Genomic DNA, 15,045 nt, shown 5'->3' on the forward strand with positions numbered 1-15,045 from the left:
GTAAGTGGAAGTCTATACTATTCAGATCATAGGTAGCTTCCATCTTTGCCATGGTGGCCAGATTATGTGCCATTGTGTTATCCTGTTTTGTGGTGGTTAATAACAAAGCAAGACTAGGGTCAAATTTTCAAGTAATTTTGGTTGGTTAGTGCCTCTGTCATGGTGGATACTTTCTGGTAGGTATAAATGTGTGTCTCTTCACATGCCTTTAGCCCCAACCCCCTTGTCTTCATTTTTATCATCCGGTTCCTTCCAGATCCAGACCAACCAGCCTGGCCATTTGGGACAAAACTGTAAATGATATTATTGTTAGTGCTAATGCTAATTCTTTTTGGTCCTGTTTTCTCATATGAATAGAAAAGAACAAACACATTGGACAAATGAGCAACTGCATACAATGTACTGAGGCCTTATTAATCTGCCCTAGCAACAGTGCTGCTCTTAGTAGAAGAGCTGCAATTAAGGTCACAGTTTGTTTGAGTTTGCAGTAGTCTACAGTATTCTCTAAAATTCATTGGGTGTTCTATAGGTCAAATGAAATTTTAAATGTAAACATGTAAGAATCACCAACCCTGTACCCTTGGCTTCTTAATGGTAACACTAATCTCTGCCATTCTCCTCATCATGGGAAATATATGTGTTTATGTATATTTTATATATTTTTATTAAACATTTACTTATTTATTTTTAAAGACTTAATTTATTTTGAAAGAGGGAGTGAGAGCATGGGGAGAAGGAGAAGGAGAGAGAAAATCTCAAGCTGACTCTGTGCTGAATGTGGAACATGACGCAGGACTTCATCTCACTATGATCAGATCATGACCTGAGCTGAAACCAAGAGTTGGTTGCTTAACCAACTGTCACCCAGGCACCCTTTTATTAAATATTTATATTATTTATTATCTTTAATAAGAGGACAATATCAGAGATTCCCATTCATCTCTTCCCTCATGTTATCTTTTATCCAATGGGTAAAGGACCCCAATGTGGTTGTTATTCTATTTTTATCAATTTTAATTATAGATTCAAAGACTAAGGAAATGGGTAGGTCTGAAAACCCAGTGTAGCTGCTGTAGGCTGAATTCTAGCCAGCACTCCATTTATTACATGGCTTCAGCAAGCTCTTGCCCTAAAATTGGGGCCATGGTGACATTTCACATCTTCCAGTTTTAATGTCAACTAACATTTATGCCCTTTAGTCATTAAAATGGTGGAATATTCCTTTTCCTAGGGTATAGTCAGCTAGGTAAATGACCATTAATCCTTTTGGGGAAAAACTAGGGAAACAATATAAGACATAATACTAGGGAAGCATTGTAGTGAATAATACAGTAAAGAATTCTGGTAAATAATTACTGTGGGGACACCAGGAACCCCACCATCATTTCACTCAATGGATTTCAAATCAGAAAACTGGATTAGGTCCAGGAATTGAGCAAGGGATGGTGATTTTTTTTTTTTTTAAATCAGGGCAATCACTGTTAATTTCCTGCTCCTCCATTCTTCTCTTGTGATTGGAAATTCCAGTATATCTATTTTCCTCAGCTCACCTCCCTTCCTTCATCACCTGCCAAAGAAATCACCAGTCCTATCATTTAGGACGAACCACTGTATTTTCCAAGTTTCTAAGAGGTACCCCAGCAAGGAATACACCCCATCCTTCAAGGTCCTTGCCAGCAAGTTAAGTCCTATAACCTGAGAAATTACTCCTAAGTAACAATTTCATCATTCCCATCAAAACTTACATCTAGCACCCTGAATCAATTACTCTCATATTCAATCCCAAGAATCATCTTAGATCCTACAAGTATATGGTAGCTAATTGCTGTAGCTCCAAGGGGTAAAATTTCTCTTCTTTCTGATCAGACTCAGCATATTCCAGTGGGTTATACTGGGATCTAGCCATTGTTACTGGCAAATAAGCCAGGAGAGGAGACAGAAGTTTCCTAAGGGATAGCTGTTGCTAGCTAGAAGAGAAGGAGTGATAGTTCTCACTATGGAGGAGAGAACCACCTCTGAAAGTCAGAGGGTTCAAGAGAGTTTTAAAGAATTGAAATCTTTGGAGACATCTGCCTACTTATCTCCATCCTATATTCCAACCTGTCTGGTTTTCCCACTTGGATCCTTGACATTGCCATAGTAGACCTGACCAATCAGTTCAATCCAATTGGAGAATGTTTAATGTCTCTGGTTCTCTACAGTTCAGACCTTCAGTTTTCTGTGGAACTGTATCTGCTTTTCCATTGCAGGAGATAAGGCCCACTTTGCAAGCTACCAAAGAAACCCTTTGACTTTCATACTCAGCCTTTTATTATTTGTTTAGTGAGCTCATTTCTCATTACAGCAGGTGTCAGTTACAACTATACTGTTTGTGTAAGCACTACTTTTCCTGTATCTTTTAAGTATCTGAATCACTGCATTAGTGAGGGCATACCTTTCCACCAGTACATTTCTCCAAGTTAGAAGCTATGAAATCTTCAGCAATCTGGCCATCGGTGCCAGAAACTGTCAATGCTACATATAAAATTTCGTATGGTTCCTCTTTGCCAGCAAGCCAGAGAAAGAGCCAAGTGCCAGACTTATATCTCACCTCTCATTTTCTTTCAGGACTGAAGGTATTGCCTATGCTGAATGGGAATAACTATGCAAAAGATTTATTGAGGGGAATGGTTGCGAAAGATAAAGGAAGAGGGAGCAGGAGAAGTTATTTAAGTTTTAAAATTTATTAAAACCAGATATATAGCCCCCAGATGATCTATATTGGTGGTTTAACATTTGCTCTTGAAAGAGTAATTATTATGCTCTTGTTAGATACAAAGTTCTATAAATATCAACTAAGTCAAGTTACTTGGGAGTGTTTAAATTTTCTGTCTTACTGGCTTTATTCTTATTGTTCTATAAACTAGAAGAATGTTAAATCCCACCTATTATGAAAAACTACCGTACTCAGTAGTAAATAAAAATACTGTACTCAGATTAGAATTCAAATACATCATTGTCAGAAGCAGAAATTGAAAAATAAATACAATAAAACATATTGGTAATCAATATTAAAATTTAATATAGTATAGAAATTAATAATATAGAAGCTAAAATGTACAATACATAGATCAAAAGTAAAATTTCAGAAATAAATATCTTAAAAAAACTAAGTGCAAATCTTAAAAATCATAGATATAGGAAGTTTGACATTGGTTTAGCTTCATGCTTCTATATGGAAAAAAATCACTTTTCTTTTTAGTGTAGTGTAAATCATCACTTTTTAAGAAGGTGCCTTATTTAAAATTACTTAAAGCATACACAAATGCTCTCATAAAAACGAAATAGAAAAATAATTTCCTTTAACAGAAAACATCAATGTGAAGCTAAGAATGATCTTAAGAAAAAATAAGATTGTCTTGAAATTGCAAAATATATTTTAGTGGTTTATGTTCTCATTATCAAAGCAGTAACCAATGACTTATTTTATTACTTTCAGGGAGGGGATATTTCCTGTCTATAGCATAATGTCTGATGTCTAATATATCATCCCTGTGAACTATCAGGATTACTATTGTAACATTTACAAATCTTACATTTTTGACCTTTCAAGCTAACCTAGATTTTTGTCTAGGGGCCTATAGAATAAATGTTAAGTATAGGTTTATGCAAATATGCACATTAGTTGGCAAGTTAAATGTTAAAATGATGCTTTGAGTGTGGAAAAAGATAAAATTAAAAAAATGGTAAAAATTAATCAAACTTACAAAGTTGGATGTATTTACTTTAGTTTTGCTGTTTTTTTTCAAGATTAACCTGAGAATATTATCGTATGAATAAATAGAGGTAATTAATTAATATCAGCAAATGTTAATGCCTTAGAATACTTGGTTTTATTAAATTTGTCCTCAGTTTTTAAATGAAAAATGTATATTTCTCAATAGCAACATTAACTTTTATTTTATATCTTAAGAAATAAAAGAATAGGTAATATGTTGGAATGTTATCCCCTTCTAGTAATTCAGTACATCAAGCAAATAACAAAGCTAAAGACTTTTTTCTCCACGACAAAATTCTGCATTGCAACTTGGTAGAGGGAACAATCTTCAGAAAATTACATATATTTTCATCATCAGTTTCATAGAAAAAATGGTTAAGATTGAAATAATTGAAGAAATAAAAGTCAATGAGAATTGACTTTTCTTAACATAATTATTTATAGTAAAAATACCAATAAAAGTATTTCAAACTTTTGTGTTCAAAGAGAAGTTTTATTTATTGTCTTTTAATGCTTGTATGAGTTTTTTTCTTCCAAAAATCCATAGATGTTTGGATGTTTTATTAAAGAGCAAATCCAAACAGGAGAATAAGAAAAGTGATGTTTGACTGGATTGGAGGCATATTTAGATAAACAGATATTAAATTCCTCATATGTTGCTGATACAGCCTTCTTCTGAAAAACTTAAATTTCATTTTTTTAATGTTATGCCTGTTACTAAATATAAATAGTAGCCAGTTTGATTTTTCATTGTAATATAATGGAAACTAAAACACACAATATCACCAATAGGAATATGGCAAATACTATATCTTAGCATATGAACATCAGCGTTTTTCTCATCAGAGAGGTACTAGGATAGCATACATGCTTCACTTGGAATAAAAATTAACTATTTAAGACAAAAAGAGATTTATTCTGTGGATTAAGTGGCAGGGAGTTCTAGCTCAGCTAAAAATAAACCTTAAATTCTTGGGAGATAATCTGATGAGAAAAGAGTTTTGCATAAAAAGTGGTATTCATTTGGCATTTGATAGTATTATTTGCTAAATTTATAAGTATGCCATGTATGAGCATATGAGCATAATAGATATTTCTCTCCTAATAAGCAGTATATATAATCTGCCCATGTTTTCTCTTTCCTAACTAAATTGAGCAACAGAATACTTTACACTGAAAGAAATAGAGTTATTCTGGTATTGTTGTTGTTGAATAGCTAAAAGGTACTAAAATTGAGTCACTTTTAGAAATGAATTTAATTTCCAATACTAAAAACGTTGGAAAATGTTTCTTACTATAAAAAATAAAAATACGTGGTTATTTATCCTAAGTTGTTTTCATTTTGTCAACTATAGTCCATAGTTAATTTTCCCAAACCTTAATTGGGAGAAAAACTAGTTCCTGTTTGAATTAAGAATGCTGATGAATAATCTCAATTGCAGTGCCAGTTAATAATTCATTTCTTGCTGAAGTAGACCATGTAAGGCTTAAAATCTTGTGTTTCACATGATGCATTATCATAAGGTCATACTCACCTTTTAAAAGATTGATGACACTACTCTGAAAAACACTAGTGGAGTTAGGTTTAGTTTTATGGCCAAACATTCTGATGTGACTTTCACCCAATCAAACAGAGACACAGAAAGAAATGACTTCAAAATGATATAATGGAAAGACATTTCAAATTTGTGACCTAAAACAGTCACATTGATGCTACTTATATCATATTTCATGTGGAGGAATTATATGTAAAATCGGTTGGCTCTACAAAAGTCATAAATGTATCAAGGATATAATATTCTGATCTATGTTATTCAATTAAGCTTAGCAAGGACTACCTTTCCGTTTTCATGACAAAATAAATCAAATAAATGGTACATGGGAGTGCCCTCTTGGTCAATCTCTGATACAAGTTTATTTGAACCTTTGTTAGTTTAGAGAGCTCTTTTAGTTGAAAAAGTATCTTTCATAATCATGAACTAATCAGTATCCTTTTTATTTTTATAATTTTAAATTTTGAAAGGGATTATCTGGAAAAAATAAATATCACTTTTAATAATCATGATAGAAATTCTATTATGCGGAGGTATTAATAAGTGAAAAAGCTGAGATAGCATCTTCTTATTAAATAGCTCACCCTGTCTGCAACTTTAATATATTCCCTCTCTCCTTGCCATGATTGAAGTTGGCAGTATTAAGACCAATTGTGCATAAGGACAGCCGAATTAGCGACAGGAGGCAATTAGATTTGACCAGATCAAATGAGAATTTTCATAAATTTTTGTCAGTTTATAATAATGAATAAACCTGTGCGAGCATTCAAAGAAAAATGTTGACACAAGAAAAATATTTCTATTTTAATATGCTGTAAATTCCCAATGAAATTATTCAAACCTTGTTTCATCTCTTATATTTATTTTTACATGGAAGACTAAAACAGCTTCACACACTAAAAATGCCTGTTGATGAGTCCTGAGAAAGGGAACTAGTGATTTTTAACTTTGCTATGGCACTGATGTTCTGTTGGCAGAGGTTATCCTGTTGCTTTCTTTCAGGTGAAGTAATTTTGACCCAACTAGAATATATTTTATAAATGTGCACATTAAATAATGAGAAATGCAAATACTGTAAATATATGAATTATTTTCTTCCATATAGCTTATCAAACTCCACCATTTTTTATACTTGAAGGGAATAATAGCGTATTTTTTAATATGAAATTGTTGAACGAGCAGACTGAAGAAAGAATCCCTGATGCCTCTTCTTCTCTATAACCATATACCTAATCCATCAGTTAGTTCTGTTGCTGTACTTTATTTTTTTTTAAGATTTTATTTATTTATTTGACAGACAGAGATCACAAGTAGGCAGAGAGGCAGGCAGAGAGAGAGAGTGGAAGCAGGCTCCCTGCTGAGCAGAGAGCCCTATGTGGGTCTCGATCCCAGGACCCTGGAATCATGACCCAAGCTGAAGGCAGAGGTTTTAACCCACTGAGCCACCCAGGCGCCCCTCTGTTACTGTACTTTTAAAATACATCACAACAAAATTCTTAGTACCACTTCACCACTAGCACCAAGTAAAAACCACCATTGTCTCTTGACCAGGCACCTCAATATCTATCATCTGGTCTTCTGGCTTCCTATTTACCAAATTTACCTTTTCTTTTCTTGTTTTTTCTTTCTTTCTTCCTTCCTTCCTTTCTTTCTTTCTTTCTTTCTTTTTTTTTTTAAGATTTATTTATTTATTTGAGAGTGGTAGGGGAGGAATGGAGAGAGAGGGAGAGAGAGAATCTCAAGCAGACTCCACACTGAGGGTGGAGCTGGACTACAGGGCTCAATTTCACAATCCTGAGCTTTGACCTGAGCTGAAGTCAAGAGTCAGACACCTGACTCCTCACTTTTTAAAACAGAAATAGAATTACGTTAGCATTTAACGGTCTCCATCCTTCTCCATCTAGAATAGGACTCAAAATCCTTATTCTGTTCTACAAATCCTATAAACTGAATCTTAGCTCACCTTAGACCTCCTTTCTTACTGATCTCCCTCCCTTGCTTTTTGCACACAGACTTCCGCTATGTTTCCTGAACACATCAAGTACACTCCCACATCTAGGCCTCTGAAATTACTGTCTCCTTTGCCTGCTGCCTTCTTCATACTGGTTTCAGCTCAATTACCACCTTTCCTGAACATACTATCTAAAATGCCAAAGCCCAGTCACTTTTGATTCTTTTAACTTATTTTTTAAAGCTGTAACTGATATTTCTTTATATATGTATTTATTTATTTGCTCATTTCCTGTCTCCTCTTTGGTAAAGAGGGCATTATTATTCTCTCCTGTTGCCCCAATTTCCCCAGCACCCAGACAGTACCTGAAACGTAGTGAGATCTCATAAAATGTCAGCTAACTGAATGAATATGAATGACCAAGATGAGACATAGTTCAAAGACTTCTGAACATTGAAATGTATTGAATAATGTTTTGGATCATTTAAGGATGCCATTTCTAAGAATATAAGTCAGTATTAATCAAGAATATTATAGGGACTTCTATTTTGGTGATCCCTTGTTATTCATGCAAAATTTGAAAGTTTAATATTTTATTGCCAATGTGTTTAAAAAAAAAAAAAAAAAAAAAAAAAAAAAAAAAAAATTAACTCTGTATTGAAAGGTGTTTTCACAAAATTGTGGGCTGCAGCATTTATTTAAACATGGTAAACTCAATATTATTCTCTTATATTTGGTAATGAAACATTAGTATTTTCAATAGTTTAATCCTAATAATATGTAAGTTTTAGGGATATATGTTGTTCCTTGGAGCTATTCAAAATGAAAGTAAGTATACTTACCACTGTCTTATAACTGTTAGAATTCTGAGCTTTTCATTTAAAAGTATATGAAAAAATAATGTAAATTAAATCAAATACCTAAAATTGTGTTAAAAAAATACAAATTAGTAACTAGATGTGTGAAATTAATGTTGTCATACAAAATTGTTAGATAATACATTTTGTGTGATAAGCTGCTGTTCTGCTCATTTAACTATGCATTTCCTAGAAAAGTAAAAGTAAAATTATTACCAACTGCTGATTAAATAACTTCTTTTCTTGAGTTTTTGTACATATTTTTGGACAAAAGCATCCCTGAAATTTTTTACATTTTAATTAAAAAATTAACATATTCTGAAAAACTAGAAGAAAAATGTTTGGTTTATTGTTGTACATATGTTTTATTATACATAAAATATTTACTGCCTTGATAAAGGATTACATTGATAATTATTGTCTTACACAATACACTTAAGAGAATCCTTGAATATTCATTTTATGCATATGGTTGCAATTTCAAGATAATTCTGTGATCTCTAAGCACTACTGTTCCTTCAGTACTCTGACTACAAGTTTTTTTAGATAAAGGATAATAATTATTTATCATCTCTAATCAGCACTCATACTAAATAAATATTAAAACTATATTTTTATACTTAGTGACTGATTCAGAGATTATCTCAAAGACAATCTAATCTGAGCAGCAGATTTTAAAAGATCTGCCATGCTGACATGCTATGAGGAATCATGAATATATTACATAGTAAAAGTCAAGAAACAAATAACTATCAACTACATCAGTGGAGAACTTGCTGAACCCTGAACATGCTGGGGAGTTATTAGAGGAAAAAGTTTACTTACTCTCAAGAAAATCTCATATTTGTTTTATATATATATATTTTACATCCTCTTCAGAATGCATATGCAAATTTAAGAATGTTATTCGATTATTTTTTAAAATTTTAACTGAATTTTGTTTTTACATACATGTATAGTGTCTCAGACTTACTGATCACATATAGCAAAATCTAAAGTCTGAAATGGGCAGTGGTGGGAATCCATAGTGATTGTTTTAAATCGGAGTCTGAGGTATAATGAGTCAGGTAACTATGCTAATGAAAGGGATATTAGCCTGTTGGATTTCCATGACTGTATATGAATAACTCCGTTTTCTATAGGCCCCAGAGTGGAGAAATTTGTTTAGTATTACTTAGTAACTGATCAGCTTTGGAATCAGGGGTTTTTGATAACTTTAACATATTGCCAGTTACTAGTTGCTAACAATTTAGGTAATAATGATACAATACTAATATTTTGAATTATACATTTCTGGATTTCCCAGGTTAGAAAACAAAGCAATAGACCCAAAGGGACACTGTGTTTTGACAAAACTTGAAATGACATCATCACACCTAATTTTAATGTGTTTACATGAATAATAAAGATTAACAAGACATATTTTACTCCACTTGTATATATAGTAAGTATGGGACCAGTCAATATGATAAATAAAATATGCATTATTTTCCAAGGATTTTTATTTTCATTACAAAATTGACAGGAAAAACAAATACGCTTTTATTCTTAAGAAAAAAAAAAGGTATCCTTTTTCTGCGCACTCAGTTTTCTAATTGAACATCATTTAAAATGATGTTTAAAAATTTATGTCAGTATAAGGAAAACTTGGAAAACAATGAAATACATTATTTTTTCAGTTTGTTTTCTATCCAAATCAGAGACAATTGTCTAATTTAATTTAGATTCAAGGCATAAAAAGCACAATACTATTTTGTCCATAAAAACAATACATATTTTAAGTTTTGGGGTGAATATTTAAAAGCATCTATAGAGACACAGGCTTACTATCAGAATTACTGGACTATTTACTCAAAGTTAATGCAAAGATTTTTAAAATATGATATGTATTTAAATATATATACACAAATATATAATATATGATATATATCATATGTAATAAAATGTATATAAAATAAAATATTTATAAAATATATATATATACAAATACATATATAAACAATCCCTACAGACATATGGGCCCCTAAAATATTTATATTCATATTTATATTATATCCTTATTTCATTTTGAAGAGAAAAACTTGTTCATTTAGAATCAAGTACTCATTGTGTCTATATGACAGAAGATCTACGCAAGCCCTTATAGTCAACGATTTCATTAAATATATATCCCCCTGACCTCAGGAAGCTTGCAAATTAATGAGAAAAAAAAAGACAAATAATCATTAACAAATGCATAATTACAAAATTACAAATTATCTGCTCTGAAATAAAACTACAAGTATTATAAGATTACAGTAATAAGTCTAATTTCATATAGAGTCAGGAAAGGCATTTTCAAGGAAGTTACATTTATTTTGAGAAAGGGTTGGTGGAATGAGTAGCCAGAAGAAATGTCAGGGAAGAGCATATATGAAAGCTGTGAATATGGCTAAGGAGTGAAGGCAGAGAGAGAGAGAGACAAAGAGCTTGGAAAAAAAGAGGAAGAAGATCAGTGGGGCTGCAGGGTAAACATTGAAAAAGAGGGGAAGAATGACACTAGATAAAGTTGAAGAGGTTAAAAAGATTAGATGATGCAGTTTTCCAGTAGAGAAGAGAACACTAGGTTCTGGGAGGATCCCCTAAAGAGATTGAAGCAGGGGCCCAATTTTACTGATATGAGAAATAAGCAAGTACAGATAGAGAGATTGCTCAGGATGTTTGAGGTTGTGGCAAAAACCCAGAAGACATAATGGCAACCCAGAATAGGATCCTGATAGTGAACATGGAAAGAAGGGAAAAGTACCAAGGATGTGTGTGTGTGTGTGTGTGTGTGTGTGTGTGTGTGGTGTGTGTGTGTGTTTAGAGACTTAATTTAGTATGTTTATCTATATTCCACTGATCTAAAGCATAACTATGTAGAGTTATATCAACTAAAAGATGAAAGAAAAAACAAGTATGGTTTTAAATTGAGCTCGGGAATGACATTAAGATGCTTAACCTGATTTAGGTGGGCCACAGATTATCAATTTTCAAGCAGTCAATTCATTAATTCATTAAGTAAAGACTTATTAGTTATGAAATTCACACTATCTACAAAGTAAAACCAAACTGCTTTTTCAGGTGTAGTACTAAAGATAGTAAGTCTAGTAGGATCTAATCAGAATTTCTTCTGGAATATTCAGATGATTAAACCAAATACACTGAGGAATGGAAAAGTAGCAAAGTCATACCTTTATACTTAGGGGTGTGTGTGTATGTGTGAGAGAAAGAGAGAAAGAGAGAGAGAGACAAAGAAAAAGAGAGATAGAGAGATGGAGAGAATAATTGATAATACCCTTTAATTGATTATTGTAGAAATAGTTACATACATATTAAAGAGGTTTAATAAGATACTCAGCTAATATTTTGTTATTCACAGTTATACGAATGCCAAAGGTCAATAGAAGGAAATAAAGTTGAATACTGCTTTAAATGTGAAATAATGTTATGTGCATTGCAAGTACAAAGTAACATGAATGATATTAAACAGATCACCTGTAGACATTGAAAGATTTCCTTTTGTAAGATTAACTCGATTAACTCGTCAATAAATTATAAATAGAGTTAACTGGATTATTTTTAAGGATCAAACAAGGAGTAAACACTTTAGAATCAATACAGGTAATTAAACCTGTTACATGTTACAGTCATTAGTTTCATAGTTTAACGGATGACAGAGACTTCTATTGGAACCAAATCGAATGTGCCTGTTAGTAACAATGAGTAATAATAAAGTACAAGGCTATGTAACAGAAACAAATGAAGTGTAAAGTAAAATAATAGAGGAACATGACAAGTTAATTTTTTTGTTTTTGCTATGCAATGTTCTTGGAATAGAGTACATCATAAACAAAAATTACTTTTATATCTGCTAATTTCATGGACAGGAACATAATGAATAGATCAGATGATCTCTCTTATAAAGTTTTTTTTTCTTATCAAACATCAGATTCCACAGTCTTCATGTAGCAAGCATATCAACCATATTATATGAAATGATTAGGACAACCATAAATTATCCATTTTAAACTGAGTATTTTTTTAAAACTGTTTTATATTTCTTCTCATATAATAAAGAGGCTGTTTATTCACTTATTTCACTAAAAATATGGAATGCTTTCTTGAAAATATGTCTCTCCAAATCTTTAACTTCTAAGCTGTTTGCTATTGATCTATTTCATACAACTTAAACTATTTAAGTGAATTAATGATAATTGTACTAAAAATTGAATAAACCAATATAGCCATTAAAAGAAATAATAATCAGCAAACATTTGGGAGACACTAAATGCAACAGCAGAATCTGGTATCCAAAGAAATAGTACTAACAAAGCAGGCAGAAAATTGTTTAATAGTAATGTAATAACCTTACTATAAAGTTCATAAAGATTTAAATAGTCAAAATGGTATCTATGCATTAAATAGGAATGGATGCTGTGAAAAAGAAATCATGCCTATTCTTTTATTTTTTAAATTTATTCATAACCAGATTGTTTCTGAACGGGAATTAACATGAGTTGCTTATATGTTTTCTTATAGCCCTTACTTATACCTCCCCTGTCACACAAAACTCTCTTGATTTTGCAATGATGGTCAAGCACGTGGCTCATGTCCCCACTATACTGCAAGCTCTTTGAAGGCACATCAATAGTGAGGTCTTTGCATCTTCTACCATACCTGGACAGGAGTTGACAATATGGAAAAATAGAAGAGTTGTTTCTTTAGCCAGCTTACCTAAGAGTTCTTTAAATGGTTCCAAGTCAAAGGGATAAAAAAAGATACCTGCAGTAGAGCTGAGGTCAAGGGCCAAGAAGTACTAGGTCATGTGGCAACTCCAATCACCAGGATCAGCATAAGTGGGCAGTGAAGATGGCATGGAAATAGAGAAAGAGGATCAGGAGAACGAAGGAAAAATCAAGGTGAGAATGGGAGGGTCAGCAAGCCAAATCCTATTGCCTGGCAACCTTTATGCTGCTAGGGCATATGGTATGGCAGGTGGTCTGCTGTAAGGTACCACAACAGACAACAGCCTGTTCCTGACTTCTAACTAGTGCTTACTAGATAGATAAGCTGGAAAAGAATATGGTAGTCTATCATGCTTGTTCTTTAAAAAATAAAAATAATCTTCCTCCCCTTAACAAAATAATTATTAAGTTAAATAGGAAAAAGGACCCTAATTAAGGTCAAATTTGTGTATTGAAAGATATCTAAGAAATTTTCCTAGCATACAGAATTAAAGACAGATAGATAAGAACTAGAAATGACAAGTTAAGAGGTAGAATGAAAATATCCATCAGTTCCAGTATTTGTTGGTCTAACAGGAGTTCAGACGGAGATACAGAGAAACCAGAGATGACATTCATTAAGCATGTGTGCCTACTTTTTTCCTTTCAGTGAATTATGTCAATGATAATAAGGGAGACCCTTCCTTAGAGAAAGCAGATGGACAATAGTCATAGAAAAATCATCACATAATTCAGATACATGTAAGTATTAAATTAGAAGATAAAACCCATAATATGATAGAGAAAGTATTGGGAATGGTGTAGCTGGAATTACTTAATATAAGACAGTCAACATGGTGAATGACATTGGAATTATATATATAGAATACATATATATTCTATATATATATAAGAATCATTATATATTACATATTATAATAAATATTCTAATAATATAAATTTATTAGAATATATATTCTAATTCTATCCATATATCATATTCTATAATATCTGTTCTATATATATGTGCATATATATATATATATATATATATATATATAGAAAGGGAATTATCATGTGAAATCTAGAATGGAGCAGATCAGCAAATATAAGAAGCTCTCAAAAAGGAATGAGGTTGGCATATTTGGAAGAATGAGAAACAGTGGTCTGGGAGTGGTGGGGCATTATTGAGTGGGGTGAGGTCAGAAATGATGGACAGGGTCTCATCAAATGGGAACTTTTGAACTGGCCTACAGAGATAGGATCTTATTTGGGTTGCAATGAGAAGTCTTAGGAAGATTTTGACTTTATGCTTTAAAAAGATTGGATTCTGCCTTTCAAGAATCATTTTCCTTGATAGGTAGAAATGCTATTACAGCTTTAAGTGGGCAAAAATGAAGAGGATCAGTTAGATTGCTGCTGAACTAGTTAGGTAAGAGATGATGGTGTCTACCAAGTGCAAGGTGGCTGTGGGCCCTACTGAGATGGCTTCCTGAAGTCTGAGATCTTAGCTTATCCCCACCATCTATCACTGGTTGGGGCGGGGGGAGGTGTTAGGTCTTTGAAGACATACCACTTTTTGGTTGTCTTATTCAATTGGTCATCTATTGGCACTAATTGTTTTGATTGTGTAGACTCTATTTTGGTTTACATTTGCAAATTACCAATTTTTCTAGCATGTGTCTGTAGACATTGGGCCTGAAGTTTACACAGTAAAAAATATTTTAGTGAAATTACATGTAAGTTAGATAATTTTGTCATTCAATTTTTGCTCAGACACAGAAGGTAGAAAATTCAAAATGAACCTCAGAATGTGGAATGGTACATTAATCATCAACTGAACATTTTTAAATGGAAAATTTTACTGCCATTATCCAAGCAATTTAAAGTGATTTCTATTTCTGTTGTAAGGAGATTTCTTTGAATCTGTATACATCATGAACAACGGTAGATTAATAAAATTTCACAATTTTAGCTAATGTCATATTTGTCATTAAAGTGAATAAGGAAGTGCACTGAATTGTGTATAGAGATTAATAAATGATATTAATTTTAAATATCATTATGAAAGAACCTGAGAAAAATATGCAATTCTTTGGAGCCCATGCATGACCAGTAGCTAATTTTTCAAGTTTATTGTGTCAGAGTTGTGCTTTCTAGATTTCAAAAGCAATTAGTTTGA

Source organism: Mustela putorius, unplaced genomic scaffold (assembly GCF_011764305.1).
Source record: "Mustela putorius furo isolate JIRA1106 unplaced genomic scaffold, ASM1176430v1.1 tig00000083_pilon_pilon_pilon, whole genome shotgun sequence".
Lineage (NCBI taxonomy): Eukaryota > Metazoa > Chordata > Mammalia > Carnivora > Mustelidae > Mustela > Mustela putorius.